Below are 14,101 nucleotides of genomic sequence, written 5' to 3' on the forward strand. Positions count from 1 at the left end.
TCAGTTAGTTCCCAGTAGCAGGCTCTTGTAATATGCGTACTTCTAAAGATTTATCAAAATTTGGTGTGCCGAATCTGAGTAACATGGTGAATTCGGTTAGTTCCCAATAGGCCGCAGTAGTAATTAGTGGACTGTTCGGGATATAGAAAAATTTTCACTAATGGAATCAAAATTTCTAGGCGAATTCAGTGAGTTCCCAATGGGACATGCTTGTATGAGTGTGCTTTTCAATATGTAACAAGATTTTAAGGAACGGACGCTAAGTATCATGGTGAATTCAGTAGTTTCCCAAAAGGATTCGCATGTAATAAGCTTCTTATTCAAGATAGAGCAACGTTTTAAGGAACGGAAACACTGTTTCTCTGTGAATTCAGTTAGTTCCCAGTAGCAGGCTCTTGTAATATGCGTACTTCTAAAGATTTATCAAAATTTGGTGTGCCGAATCTGAGTAACATGGTGAATTCGGTTAGTTCCCAATAGGCCGCAGTAGTAATAAGTGGACTGTTCGGGATATAGAAAAATTTTCACGAATGGAATCAAAATTTCTAGGCGAATTCAGTGAGTTCCCAATGGGACATGCTTGTATGAGTGTGCTTTTCAATATGTAACAACATGTTAAGGAACGGACGCTAAGTATCATGGTGAATTCAGTAGGTTCCCAATAGGATTCGCATGTAATAAGCTTGTTATTCAAGATAGAGCAACGTTTTAAGGAACGGAAACACTGTTTCTCTGTGAATTCAGTTAGTTCCCAGTAGCAGGCTCTTGTAATATGTGTACTTCTAAAGATTTATCAAAATTTGGTGTGCCGAATCTGAGTAACATGGTGAATTCGGTTAGTTCCCAATAGGCCGCAGTAGTAATAAGTGGAGTGTGCGGGATATAGAAAAATTTTCAAGAATGGAATCAAAATTTCTAGGCGAATTCAGTGAGTTCCCAATGGGACATGCTTGTATGAGTGTGCTTTTCAATATGTAACAACATTTTAAGGAACGGACTCTAAGTAACATTGTCAATTCAGTAGGTTCCCAATAGGATTCGCATGTAATAAGCTTGTTATTCAAGATAGAGCAACGTTTTAAGGAACGGAAACACTGTTTCTCTGTGAATTCAGTTAGTTCCCATTCAGGCTCTTGTAATATGCGTACTTCTAAAGATTTATCAAAATTTGGTGTGCCGAATCTGAGTAACATGGTGAATTCGGTTAGTTCCCAATAGGCCGCAGTAGTAATAAGTGGAGTGTTCGGGATACAGAAAAATTTTCACGAATGGAATCAAAATTTCTAGGCGAATTCAGTGAGTTCCCAATGGGACGTGCTTGTATGAGTGTGCTTTTCAATATGTAAGAACATTTTAAGGAACGGACTCTAAGTATCATGGTGAATTCAGTAGGTTCCCAATAGGATTCGCATGTAATAAGCTTGTTATTCAAGATAGAGCAACGTTTTAAGGAACGGAAACACTGTTTCTCTGTGAATTCAGTTAGTTCCCATTCAGGCTATTGTAATATGCGTACTTCTAAAGATTTATCAAAATTTGGTGTGCCGAATCTGAGTAACATGGTGAATTCGGTTAGTTCCCAATAGGACGCAGTAGTAATAAGTGGACTGTTCGGGATATAGAAAAATTTTCACGAATGGAATCAAAATTTCTAGGCGAATTCAGTGAGTTCCCAATGGGACATGCTTGTATGAGTGTGCTTTTCAACATGTAACAACATTTTAAGGAACGGACTCTAAGTAACATGGTGAAATCAGTAGGTTCCCATTAGGATTCGCATGTAATAAGCTTGTTATTCAAGAAGAGAAACGTTTTAAGGAACGGAAACACTGTTTCTCTGTGAATTTAGTTAGTTCCCAGTAGCAGGCTCTTGTGATATGCGTACTTCTAAAGATTTATCAAAATTTGGTGTGCCGAATGTGAGTAACATGATGAATTCGTTTAGTTACCATTAGGCCGCAGTAGTAATAAGTGGACTGTTCGGGATATAGAAAAATTTTCACGAATCGAATCAAAATTTCTAGGCGAATTCAGTGAGTTCCCAATGGGACATGCTTGTATGAGTGTGCTTTTCAATATGTAACAACATGTTAAAGAACGGACGCTAAGTATCATGGTGAATTCAGTAGGTTCCAAATAGGATTCGCATGTAATAAGCTTGTTATTCAAGATAGAGCAACGTTTTAAGGAACGGATACACTGTTTCTCTGTGAATTCAGTTAGTTCCCAGTAGCAGGCTCTTGTCATATGCGTACTTCTAAAGATTTATCAAAATTTGGTGTGCCGAATCTGAGTAACATGGTGAATTCGGTTAGTTCCCAATAGGCCGCAGTAGTAATAAGTGGAGTGTGCGTGATATAGAAAAATTTTCACAAATGGAATCAAAATGTCTAGGCGAATTCAGTGAGTTCCCAATGGGACATGCTTGTATGAGTGTGCTTTTCAATATGTAACAATATTTTAAGGAACGGACTCTAAGTAACATTGTCAATTCAATAGGTTCCCAATAGGATTCGCATGTAATAAGCTTGTTTTTCAAGATAGAGCAACGTTTTAAGGAACGGAAACACTGTTTCTCTGTGAATTCAGTTAGTTCCCAGTAGCAGGCTCTTGTAATATGCGTACTTCTAAAGATTTATCAAAATTTGGTGTGCCGAATCTGAGTAACATGGTGAATTCGGTTAGTTCCCAATAGGCCGCAGTAGTAATTAGTGGACTGTTCGGGATATAGAAAAATTTTCACTAATGGAATCAAAATTTTAGGCGAATTCAGTGAGTTCCCAATGGGACATGCTTGTATGAGTGTGCTTTTCAATATGTAACAAGATTTTAAGGAACGGACGCTAAGTATCATGGTGAATTCAGTAGGTTCCCAAAAGGATTCGCATGTAATAAGCTTCTTATTCAAGATAGAGCAACGTTTTAAGGAACGGAAACACTGTTTCTCTGTGAATTCAGTTAGTTCCCAGTAGCAGGCTCTTGTAATATGCGTACTTCTAAAGATTTATCAAAATATGGTGTGCCGAATCTGAGTAACATGGTGAATTCGGTTAGTTCCCAATAGGCCGCAGTAGTAATAAGTGGACTGTTCGGGATATAGAACAATTTTCACGAATGGAATCAAAATATCTAGGCGAATTCAGTGAGTTCCCAATGGGACATGCTTGTATGAGTGTGCTTTTCAACATGTAACAACATTTTAAGGAACGGACTCTAAGTAACATGGTGAATTCAGTAGGTTCCCATTAGGATTCGCATGTAATAAGCTTGTTATTCAAGAAGAGAAACGTTTTAAGGAACGGAAACACTGTTTCTCTGTGAATCAGTTAGTTCCCAGTAGCAGGCTCTTGTCATATGCGTACTTCTAAAGATTTATCAAAATTTGGTGTGCCGAATGTGAGTAACATGGTGAATTCGTTTAGTTCCCATTAGGCCGCAGTAGTAATAAGTGGACTGTTCGGGATATAGAAAAATTTTTCACGAATGGAATCAAAATTTCTAGGCGAATTCAGTGAGTTCCCAATGGGACATGCTTGTATGAGTGTGCTTTTCAATATGTAACAACATTTTAAGGAACCCACTCTAAGTAACATGGTGAATTCAGTAGGTTCCCAATAGGATTCGCATGTAATAAGCTTGTTATTCAAGATAGAGCAACGTTTTAAGGAACGGAAACACTGTTTCTCTGTGAATTCAGTTAGTTCCCAGTAGCAGGCTCTTGTAATATGTGTACTTCTAAAGATTTATCAAAATTTGGTGTGCCGAATCTGAGTAACATGGTGAATTCGGTTAGTTCCCAATAGGCCGCAGTAGTAATAAGTGGAGTGTGCGGGATATAGAAGAATTTTCACGAATGGAATCAAAATTTCTAGGCGAATTCAGTGAGTTCCCAATGGGACATGCTTGTATGAGTGTGCTTTTCAACATGTAACAACATTTTAAGGAACGGACTCTAAGTAACATGGTGAATTCAGTAGGTTCCCAATAGGATTCGCATGTAATAAGCTTGTTATTCAAGATAGAGCAACGTTTTAAGGAACGGAAACACTGTTTCTCTGTGAATTCAGTTAGTTCCCAGTAGCAGGCTCTTGTCATATGCGTACTTCTAAAGATTTATCAAAATTTGGTGTGCCGAATCTGAGTAACATGGTGAATTCGGTTAGTTCCCAATAGGCCACAGTAGTAAAAAGTGGACTGTTCGGGATATAGAAAAATTTTCACGAATGGAATCAAAATTTCTAGGCGAATTCAGTGAGTTCCCAATGGGACATGCTTGTATGAGTGTGCTTTTCAATATGTAACAACATTTTAAGGAACGGACTCTAAGTAACATGGTGAATTCAGTAGGTTCCCAATAGGATTCGCATGTAATAAGCTTGTTATTCAAGATAGAGCAACGTTTTAAGGAACGGAAACACTGTTTCTCTGTGAATTCAGTTAGTTCCCAGTAACAGGCTCTTGTAATATGTGTACTTCTAAAGATTTATCAAAATTTGGTGTGCCGAATCTGAGTAACATGGTGAATTCGGTTAGTTTCCAATAGGCAGCAGTAGTAATAAGTGGAGTGTGCGGGATATAGAAGAATATTCACGAATGGAATCAAAATTTCTAGGCGAATTCAGTGAGTTCCCAATGGGACATGCTTGTATGAGTGTGCTTTTCAACATGTAACAACATTTTAAGGAACGGACTCTAAGTAACATGGTGAATTCAGTAGGTTCCCATTAGGATTCGCATGTAATAAGCTTGTTATTCAAGAAGAGAAACGTTTTAAGGAACGGAAACACTGTTTCTCTGTGAATTCATTTAGTTCCCAGTAGCAGGCTCTTGTCATATGCGTACTTCTAAAGATTTATCAAAATTTGGTGTGCCGAATCTGAGTAACATGGTGAATTCGGTTAGTTCCCAATAGGCCGCAGTAGTAAAAAGTGGACTGTTCGGGATATAGAAAAATTTTCACGAATGGAATCAAAATTTCTAGGCGAATTCAGTGAGTTCCCAATGGGACATGCTTGTATGAGTGTGCTTATCAACATGTAACAACATGTTAAGGAACGGACGCTAAGAATCATGGTGAATTCAGTAGGTTCCCAATAGGATTCGCATGTAATAAGCTTGTTATTCAAGATAGAGCAACGTTTTAAGGAACGGAAACACTGTTTCTCTGTGAATTCAGTTAGTTCCCAGTAGCAGGCTCTTGTAATATGTGTACTTCTAAAGATTTATCAAAATTTGGTGTGCCGAATCTGAGTAACATGGTGAATTCGGTTAGTTCCCAATAGGCCGCAGTAGTAATAAGTGGAGTGTGCGGGATATAGAAAAATTTTCAAGAATGGAATCAAAATTTCTAGGCGAATTCAGTGAGTTCCCAATGGGACATGCTTGTATGAGTGTGCTTTTCAATATGTAACAACATTTTAAGGAACGGACTCTAAGTAACATTGTCAATTCAGTAGGTTCCCAATAGGATTCGCATGTAATAAGCTTGTTATTCAAGATAGAGCAACGTTTTAAGGAACGGAAACACTGTTTCTCTGTGAATTCAGTTAGTTCCCATTCAGGCTCTTGTAATATGCGTACTTCTAAAGATTTATCAAAATTTGGTGTGCCGAATCTGAGTAACATGGTGAATTCGGTTAGTTCCCAATAGGCCGCAGTAGTAATAAGTGGAGTGTTCGGGATACAGAAAAATTTTCACGAATGGAATCAAAATTTCTAGGCGAATTCAGTGAGTTCCCAATGGGACATGCTTGTATGAGTGTGCTTTTCAATATGTAACAAGATTTTAAGGAACGGACTCTAAGTATCATGGTGAATTCAGTAGGTTCCCAATAGGATTCGCATGTAATAAGCTTGTTATTCAAGATAGAGCAACGTTTTAAGGAACGGAAACACTGTTTCTCTGTGAATTCAGTTAGTTCCCATTCAGGCTATTGTAATATGCGTACTTCTAAAGATTTATCAAAATTTGGTGTGCCGAATCTGAGTAACATGGTGAATTCGGTTAGTTCCCAATAGGACGCAGTAGTAATAAGTGGACTGTTCGGGATATAGAAAAATTTTCACGAATGGAATCAAAATTTCTAGGCGAATTCAGTGAGTTCCCAATGGGACATGCTTGTATGAGTGTGCTTTTCAACATGTAACAACATTTTAAGGAACGGACTCTAAGTAACATGGTGAAATCAGTAGGTTCCCATTAGGATTCGCATGTAATAAGCTTGTTATTCAAGAAGAGAAACGTTTTAAGGAACGGAAACACTGTTTCTCTGTGAATTTAGTTAGTTCCCAGTAGCAGGCTCTTGTGATATGCGTACTTCTAAAGATTTATCAAAATTTGGTGTGCCGAATGTGAGTAACATGATGAATTCGTTTAGTTACCATTAGGCCGCAGTAGTAATAAGTGGACTGTTCGGGATATAGAAAAATTTTCACGAATCGAATCAAAATTTCTAGGCGAATTCAGTGAGTTCCCAATGGGACATGCTTGTATGAGTGTGCTTTTCAATATGTAACAACATGTTAAAGAACGGACGCTAAGTATCATGGTGAATTCAGTAGGTTCCAAATAGGATTCGCATGTAATAAGCTTGTTATTCAAGATAGAGCAACGTTTTAAGGAACGGATACACTGTTTCTCTGTGAATTCAGTTAGTTCCCAGTAGCAGGCTCTTGTCATATGCGTACTTCTAAAGATTTATCAAAATTTGGTGTGCCGAATCTGAGTAACATGGTGAATTCGGTTAGTTCCCAATAGGCCGCAGTAGTAATAAGTGGAGTGTGCGTGATATAGAAAAATTTTCACAAATGGAATCAAAATGTCTAGGCGAATTCAGTGAGTTCCCAATGGGACATGCTTGTATGAGTGTGCTTTTCAATATGTAACAATATTTTAAGGAACGGACTCTAAGTAACATTGTCAATTCAATAGGTTCCCAATAGGATTCGCATGTAATAAGCTTGTTATTCAAGATAGAGCAACGTTTTAAGGAACGGAAACACTGTTTCTCTGTGAATTCAGTTAGTTCCCAGTAGCAGGCTCTTGTAATATGCGTACTTCTAAAGATTTATCAAAATTTGGTGTGCCGAATCTGAGTAACATGGTGAATTCGGTTAGTTCCCAATAGGCCGCAGTAGTAATTAGTGGACTGTTCGGGATATAGAAAAATTTTCACTAATGGAATCAAAATTTCTAGGCGAATTCAGTGAGTTCCCAATGGGACATGCTTGTATGAGTGTGCTTTTCAATATGTAACAAGATTTTAAGGAACGGACGCTAAGTATCATGGTGAATTCAGTAGTTTCCCAAAAGGATTCGCATGTAATAAGCTTCTTATTCAAGATAGAGCAACGTTTTAAGGAACGGAAACACTGTTTCTCTGTGAATTCAGTTAGTTCCCAGTAGCAGGCTCTTGTAATATGCGTACTTCTAAAGATTTATCAAAATTTGGTGTGCCGAATCTGAGTAACATGGTGAATTCGGTTAGTTCCCAATAGGCCGCAGTAGTAATAAGTGGACTGTTCGGGATATAGAAAAATTTTCACGAATGGAATCAAAATATCTAGGCGAATTCAGTGAGTTCCCAATGGGACATGCTTGTATGAGTGTGCTTTTCAACATGTAACAACATTTTAAGGAACGGACTCTAAGTAACATGGTGAATTCAGTAGGTTCCCATTAGGATTCGCATGTAATAAGCTTGTTATTCAAGAAGAGAAACGTTTTAAGGAACGGAAACACTGTTTCTCTGTGAATCAGTTAGTTCCCAGTAGCAGGCTCTTGTCATATGCGTACTTCTAAAGATTTATCAAAATTTGGTGTGCCGAATGTGAGTAACATGGTGAATTCGTTTAGTTCCCATTAGGCCGCAGTAGTAATAAGTGGACTGTTCGGGATATAGAAAAATTTTTCACGAATGGAATCAAAATTTCTAGGCGAATTCAGTGAGTTCCCAATGGGACATGCTTGTATGAGTGTGCTTTTCAATATGTAACAACATTTTAAGAAACCCACTCTAAGTAACATGGTGAATTCAGTAGGTTCCCAATAGGATTCGCATGTAATAAGCTTGTTATTCAAGATAGAGCAACGTTTTAAGGAACGGAAACACTGTTTCTCTGTGAATTCAGTTAGTTCCCAGTAGCAGGCTCTTGTAATATGTGTACTTCTAAAGATTTATCAAAATTTGGTGTGCCGAATCTGAGTAACATGGTGAATTCGGTTAGTTCCCAATAGGCCGCAGTAGTAATAAGTGGAGTGTGCGGAATATAGAAGAATTTTCACGAATGGAATCAAAATTTCTAGGCGAATTCAGTGAGTTCCCAATGGGACATGCTTGTATGAGTGTGCTTTTCAACATGTAACAACATTTTAAGGAACGGACTCTAAGTAACATGGTGAATTCAGTAGGTTCCCATTAGGATTCGCATGTAATAAGCTTGTTATTCAAGAAGAGAAACGTTTTAAGGAACGGAAACACTGTTTCTCTGTGAATTCAGTTAGTTCCCAGTAGCAGGCTCTTGTAATATGCGTACTTCTAAAGATTTATCAAAATTTGGTGTGCCGACTGTGAGTAACATGGTGAATTCGTTTAGTTCCCATTAGGCCGTAGTAGTAATAAGTGGACTCTTCGGGATATAGAAAAATTTTCACGAATGGAATCAAAATATCTAGGCGAATTCAGTGAGTTCCCAATGGGACATGCTTGTATGAGTGTGCTTTTCAACATGTAACAACATTTTAAGGAACGGACTCTAAGTATCATGGTGAATTCAGTAGGTTCCCAATAGGATTCGCATGTAATAAGCTTGTTATTCAAGAAGAGAAACGTTTTAAGGAACGGAAACAATGTTTCTCTGTGAATTCAGTTAGTTCCCAGTAGCAGGCTCTTGTAATATGTGTACTTCTAAAGATTTATCAAAATTTGGTGTGCCGAATCTGAGTAACATGGTGAATTCGGTTAGTTCCCAATAGGCCGCAGTAGTAATAAGTGGAGTGTGCGGGATATAGAAGAATTTTCACGAATGGAATCAAAATTTCTAGGCGAATTCAGTGAGTTCCCAATGGGACATGCTTGTATGAGTGTGCTTTTCAATATGTAACAACATTTTAAGGAACGGACTATAAGTATCATTGTGAATTCAGTAGGTTCCCAATAGGATTCGCATGTAATAAGCTTGTTATTCAAGATAGAGCAACGTTTTAAGGAACGGAAACACTGTTTCTCTGTGAATTCAGTTAGTTCCCAGTAGAAGGCTCTTGTAATATGCGTACTTCTAAAGATTTATCAAAATTTGGTGTGCCGAATCTGAATAACATGGTGAATTCGGTTAGTTCCCAATAGGCCGCTGTAGTGCTAGGTGGACTGTTCGGGATATATAAAAATTTTCACGAATGGAATCAAAATTTCTAGGCGAATTCAGTGAGTTCCAAATGGGACATGCTTGTATTAGTGTGCTTTTCAACATGTAACAACATTTTAAGGAACGGACTCTAAGTAACATGGTGAATTCAGTAGGTTCCCATTAGGATTCGCACGTAATAAGCTTGTTATTCAAGAAGAGAAACGTTTTTAAGGAACGGAAACACTGTTTCTCTGTGAATTCAGTTAGTTCCCAGTAGCAGGCTCTTGAAATATGCGTACTTCTAAAGATTTATCAAAATTTGGTGTGCCGACTGTGAGTAACATGGTGAATTCGTTTAGTTCCCATTAGGCCGTAGTAGTAATAAGTGGACAGTTCGGGATATAGAAAAATTTTCACGAATGGAATCAAAATTTCTAGGCGAATTCAGTGAGTTCCCAATGGGACATGCTTGTATGAGTGTGCTTTTCAATATGTAACAACATTTTAAGGAACGGACTCTAAGTAACATGGTGAATTCAGTAGGTTCCCAATAGGATTCGCATGTAAAAAGCTTGTTATTCAAGATAGAGCAACGTTTTACTGAACGGAAACAATGTTTCTCTGTGAATTCACTTAGTTCCCAGTAGCAGGCTCTTGTAATATGCGTACTTCTAAAGATTTATCAAAATTTGGTGTGCCGAATCTGAGTAACATGGTGAATTCGGTTAGTTCCCAATAGGCCGCAGTAGTAATAAGTGGAGTGTTCGGGATATAGAAAAATTTTCACGAATGGAATCAAAATTTCTAGGCGAATTCAGTGAGTTCCCAATGGGCCATGCTTTTATGAGTGTGCTTTTCAATATGTAACAACATTTTAAGGAACGGACCCTAAGTAACATGGTGAATTCAGTAGGTTTCCAATAGGTTTCGCATGTATTAAGCTTGTTATTCAAGATAGAGCAACGTTTTAAGGAACGGAAACACTGTTTCTCTGTGAATTCAGTCAGTTCCCAGTAGCAGGCTCTTGTAATATGTGTACTTCTAAAGATTTATCAAAATATGGTGTGCCGAATCTGAGTAACATGGTGAATTCGGTTAGTTCCCAATAGGCCGCAGTAGTAATAAGTGGAGTGTGCGGGATATAGAAAAATTTTCACTAATGGAATCAAAATTTCTAGGCGAATTCAGTGAGTTCCCAATGGGACATGCTTGTATGATTGTGCTTTTAATATGTAACAACATTTTAAGGAACGGACGCTAAGTATCATGGTGAATTCAGTAGGTTCCCAATAGGATTCGCATGTAATAAGCTTGTTATTCAAGAAGAGAAACGTTTTACGGAACGGAAAAACTGTTTCTCTGTGAATTCAGTTAGTTCCCAGTAGCAGGCTCTTGTAATATGCGTACTTCTAAAGATTTATCAAATTTGGTGTGCCGAATCTGAGTAACATGATGAATTCGGTTAGTTCCCAATAGGCCGCAGTAGTAATAAGTGGACTGTTCGGGATATAGAAAAATTTTCACGAATGGAATCAAAATTTCTAGGCGAATTCAGTGAGTTCCCAATGGGACATGCTTGTATGAGTGTGCTTTTCAATATGTAACAACATTTTCAGGAACGGACGCTAAGTATCATGGTGAATTCAGTAGGTTCCCACTAGGATGCGCATGTAATAAGCTTGTTATTCAAGATAGAGCAACGTTTTAAGGAACGGAAACACTGTTTCTCTGTGAATTCAGTTAGTTCCCAGTAGCAGGCTCTTGTAATATGAGTACTTCTAAAGATTTATCAAAATTTGGTGTGCCGAATCTGAGTAACATGGTGAATTCGGTTAGTTCCCAATAGGCCGCAGTAGTAATAAGTGGAGTGTTCGGGATATAGAAAAATTTTCACGAATGGAATCAAAATTTCTAGGCGAATTCAGTGAGTTCCCAATGGGACATGCTTGTATGAGTGTGCTTTTCAACATGTAACAACATTTTAAGGAACGGACTCTAAGTAACATGGTGAATTCAGTAGTTTCCCATTAGGATTCGCACGTAATAAGCTTGTTATTCAGGAAGAGAAACGTTTTTAAGGAACGGAAACACTGTTTCTCTGTGAATTCAGTTAGTTCCCAGTAGCAGGCTCTTGAAATATGCATACTTCTAAAGATTTATCAAAATTTGGTGTGCCGAATGTGAGTAACATGGTGAATTCGTTTAGTTCCCATTAGGCCGCAGTAGTAATAAGTGGACTGTTCGGGATATAGAAAAATTTTCACGAATGGAATCAAAATTTCTAGGCGAATTCAGTGAGTTCCCAATGGGACATGCTTGTATGGGTGTGCTTTTCAATATGTAACAACATTTTAAGGAACGGACTCTAAGTAACATGGTGAATTCAGTAGGTTCCCAATAGGATTCGCATGTAAAAAGCTTGTTATTCAAGATAGAGCAACGTTTTACGGAACGGAAACACTGTTTCTCTGTGAATTCTGTTAGTTCCCAGTAGCAGGCTCTTGTAATATGCGTACTTCTAAAGATTTATCAAAATTTGGTGTGCCGAATCTGAGTAACATGGTGAATTCGGTTAGTTCCCAATAGGCCGCAGTAGTAATAAGTGGACTGTTCGGGATATAGAAAAATTTTCACGAATGGAATCAAAATTTCTAGGCGAATTCAGTGAGTTCCCAATGGGACATGCTTTTATGAGTGTGCTTTTCAATATGTAACAACATTTTAAGGAACGGACCCTAAGTAACATGGTGAATTCAGTAGGTTCCCAATAGGTTTCGCATGTATTAAGCTTGTTATTCAAGATAGAGCAACGTTTTAAGGAACGGAAACACTGTTTCTCTGTGAATTCAGTCAGTTCCCAGTAGCAGGCTCTTGTAATATGTGTACTTCTAAAGATTTATCAAAATATGGTGTGCCGAATCTGAGTAACATGGTGAATTCGGTTAGTTCCCAATAGGCCGCAGTAGTAATAAGTGGACTGTTCGGGATATAGAAAAATTTTCACGAATGGAATCAAAATTTCTAGGCGAATTCAGTGAGTTCCCAATGGGACATGCTTGTATGATTGTGCTTTTAATATGTACAACATTTTAAGGAACGGACGCTAAGTATCATGGTGAATTCAGTAGGTTCCCAATAGGATTCGCATGTAATAAGCTTGTTATTCAAGGTAGAGCAACGTTTTACGGAACGGAAACACTGTTTCTCTGTGAATTCAGTTAGTTCCCAGTAGCAGGCTCTTGTAATATGCGTACTTCTAAAGATTTATCAAAATTTGATGTGCCGAATCTGAGTAACATGGTGAATTCGGTTAGTTCCCAATAGGCCGCAGTAGTAATAAGTGGACTTTTCGGGATATAGAAAAATTTTCACGAATGGAATCAAAATTTCTAGGCGAATTCAGTGAGTTCCCAATGGGACATGCTTGTACGAGTGTGCTTTTCAATATGTAACAACATTTTAAGGAACGGACTCTAAGTATCATTGTGAATTCACTAGGTTCCCAATAGGATTCGCATGTAATAAGCTTGTTATTCAAGATAGAGCAACGTTTTAAGGAACGGAAACACTGTTTCTCTGTGAATTCAGTTAGTTCCCAGTAGCAGGCTCTTGTAATATGCGTACTTCTAAAGATTTATCAAAATTTGTGTGCCGAATCTGAGTAACATGGTGAATTCGGTTAGTTCCCAATAGGCCGCAGTAGTAATAAGTGGAGTGTTCGGGATATATAAAAATTTTCACGAATGGAATCAAAATTTCTAGGCGAATTCAGTGAGTTCCCAATGGGACATGCTTGTATGAGTGTGCTTTTCAACATGTAACAACATTTTAAGGAACGGACTCTAAGTAACATGGTGAATTCAGTAGTTTCCCATTAGGATTCGCACGTAATAAGCTTGTTATTCAGGAAGAGAAACGTTTTTAAGGAACGGAAACACTGTTTCTCTGTGAATTCAGTTAGTTCCCAGTAGCAGGCTCTTGAAATATGCATACTTCTAAAGATTTATCAAAATTTGGTGTGCCGAATGTGAGTAACATGGTGAATTCGTTTAGTTCCCATTAGGCCGCAGTAGTAATAAGTGGACTGTTCGGGATATAGAAAAATTTTCACGAATGGAATCAAAATTTCTAGGCGAATTCAGTGAGTTCCCAATGGGACATGCTTGTATGGGTGTGCTTTTCAATATGTAACAACATTTTAAGGAACGGACTCTAAGTAACATGGTGAATTCAGTAGGTTCCCAATAGGATTCGCATGTAAAAAGCTTGTTATTCAAGATAGAGCAACGTTTTACGGAACGGAAACACTGTTTCTCTGTGAATTCTGTTAGTTCCCAGTAGCAGGCTCTTGTAATATGCGTACTTCTAAAGATTTATCAAAATTTGGTGTGCCGAATCTGAGTAACATGGTGAATTCGGTTAGTTCCCAATAGGCCGCAGTAGTAATAAGTGGACTGTTCGGGATATAGAAAAATTTTCACGAATGGAATCAAAATTTCTAGGCGAATTCAGTGAGTTCCCAATGGGACATGCTTTTATGAGTGTGCTTTTCAATATGTAACAACATTTTAAGGAACGGACCCTAAGTAACATGGTGAATTCAGTAGGTTCCCAATAGGTTTCGCATGTATTAAGCTTGTTATTCAAGATAGAGCAACGTTTTAAGGAACGGAAACAATGTTTCTCTGTGAATTCAGTCAGTTCCCAGTAGCAGGCTCTTGTAATATGTGTACTTCTAAAGATTTATCAAAATATG

This window comes from Rattus norvegicus, chromosome 13 (genome assembly GCF_021556685.1).
Source record: "Rattus norvegicus strain SHRSP/BbbUtx chromosome 13, alternate assembly SHRSP_T2T, whole genome shotgun sequence".
In the NCBI taxonomy this organism is placed as follows: Eukaryota; Metazoa; Chordata; class Mammalia; order Rodentia; family Muridae; genus Rattus; species Rattus norvegicus.